The sequence below is a fragment of the Sapajus apella genome, unplaced genomic scaffold, assembly GCF_009761245.1.
Source record: "Sapajus apella isolate SASKATOON/1434 unplaced genomic scaffold, GSC_monkey_1.0 scaffold11, whole genome shotgun sequence".
NCBI classification, from domain to species: domain Eukaryota; kingdom Metazoa; phylum Chordata; class Mammalia; order Primates; family Cebidae; genus Sapajus; species Sapajus apella.
The window spans coordinates 42007950-42010082 of NW_022436951.1; the positions used below are offsets into that span (position 1 = coordinate 42007950).

General features: G+C 47.6%; 2 long non-coding RNA genes across 2 annotated transcripts in view; one reads left to right on the forward strand and one right to left on the reverse strand.

The window, feature by feature from the left end:
- Window positions 1–2133, forward strand: part of LOC116552439 — a 17081-nt gene continuing 14948 nt past the window's right edge. The window contains exon 1 of the long non-coding RNA XR_004269379.1: window positions 1–11. This is a non-coding gene — a long non-coding RNA (uncharacterized LOC116552439). The remainder of the gene's footprint in view (window positions 12–2133) is intronic.
- Window positions 310–2119, reverse strand: LOC116552438. Its single transcript, XR_004269378.1, has 2 exons — window positions 1962–2119; window positions 310–664 (listed from the first exon to the last, which is right to left on the reverse strand). It is a non-coding gene; the product is annotated as an uncharacterized LOC116552438 (long non-coding RNA).

Sequence of the window (2133 nt, forward strand, 5' to 3'; positions counted from 1 at the left end):
TATTGTTTCCAGTATTACAAATGCCACGGTGAAGAACTTTGTTACAAACACACTCGGGCTGTGAAGAGAACTTTCATTTCTCTGCCAGAGTGTTTTGGAGACAGATTCCTAGAATTGCTAAGTCAAAGGGCAAATGCCATGCAGTTTTGTTAGACGCTGCCAAATCCTCTTCCATGAGGCTGCAGCATTCGGCACTCCACAGTCACGTGAGTCCTTGGACCCCACAGCTTCATAAACGAAGCATGGCAGCAAACCTGCCTGTTTACCAGTCACACAGCTGACACATTTTATCCTGGTTTGGCCTTTCTCCTTTGGTTAGCATTTTTACTATCAGCTCTTTTTATGGTGTAATGTGCAGAAGGGATTGAACACATTCTACCCGCAAGCTTCTTCCCATGCCTTTGGAATCTGCTCCCGCCAGTCTGCAGGGAACCATGATCTGCTTTCCATTATGCAGGCAGGAAGCATCTCTACACGCTCTGCACGTGGACTCACACAGCCCGCGCTTTTATTTGGCTTCTCTAACTCAGTGTAGTGACTTTCAGATTGATCCAAGCTGCTGTGTGTGCCAACAGTGCATTCCTTCCCAGTGCTGACGAGTGCCCATCACATGGGCGCAGCACAACTTTCCTGTCTTCTGTGGTGTGGGGTTCTCAGCTGTGCACTGCCAAAAAAGACATTATTCAAAACACACAAAAAGAGCTATGTATAATGTAAAACCTGACCTGTCTTAGGAAAAGGTTTTCTGGCAGTGGCTCACACCTATAATCCCAAAACTTTGGGAGGCTGAAGGAGGACTGCTTGAGCCTAGGAGTTTAAGACCAGCCTGGGCAAGATGGTGAAACCTCATCTCTACAAAACATATAAAAATTAGTCAGGCATGGTGGCTCACGCCTGTAGTCTCAGCTCCTTGGGAGGCTGAGGTGGGAGGACTGCTGGAGCCCAGAAGGTGGACGCTGCAGTGAGCCGAGATCACAGCACTGCTCTCCAGCCTGGGCAGCATGGCAAGACTCTGTCTCTACCAAGAAAAAAAAAATTGATAGAAGAAAAAAAGGTTTTTCTTGGGCCAGGCACGGTGGCTCACGCCTGTAATCCCAGCACTTTGGGAGGCCTAGACGGGCAGATCACGAGGTCAGGAGTTCGAGACTAGCCTGACCAATATGGTCTCTACTAAAAAAAAAAATATGAAAAATTAGCTGGGCGTGGTGGCACACGCCTGTAATCTCAGCTACTCAGGAGGCTGAGACAGGAGAATTGCTTGAACCCAGGAGGCGGAGATTGCAATGAGCCGAGATAACAACATTGCACTCCAGCCTGGGCGACAGAGCAAGACTACAGCTCAAAAAAATAAGAAAATATTATTAAGGTTTTCCTTACCAAAAACACACTTTAAGAAACAAATTTATAATATTAAGTTGGTGCAAAAGTAATTGTGGCTTTTACCATTGAAAGTAACGGCAAAAACCGCAATTACTTTTGCACCAACCTAAAATTATTTTCTAATGACAAACTTGGAAGTACCTGTCATTGTTCTATAAAAAGAACAGCCTAAAAATAAAGCAGCAGCCCATTTACTTCTACTTCAGTTCCTTTAGTAGTCGGTTACTTAAACCAGCGGTCCCTAACCTTTTTGGCACCAGGGACTGGTTTCATGGAAGACACTTTTCCCAGGGACAAGTGTGGGGATGGGGATGGTTGGGGATGAAACGGTCCCACCTCAGATCATCAGCATTAGACTCGCATAAGCAGCACACAACCCAGATGCCTCGCATGCGCAGTTCACAATGGGGTTTGTGCTCCCAGGAGAATCTAATGCCGGCGCGGAGCTCACACAGTCAGGCTCCCTGGCCTGCTGCTCACCGCCTGCTGTGCAGCCTGGTTCCTAACAGGCCATGGGCTAGTAACAATCTGTGGCCTAGGGACTGGGGAGCCCTGATTTAAATAATCGAGGACACGCTTACCTAGTAAGCCGTCTGTCAAGAAAAAGGAGGAAATGTTCGTTTTCTCCATCCGCTCTCAGGCACCAACATCAATTTGAACTTAGAAATAAACTACATCAGGCCGGGCGCGGTGGCTCAAGCCTGTCATCCCAGCACTTTGGGAGGCTGAGGCGGGTGGATCACGAGGTCAAGA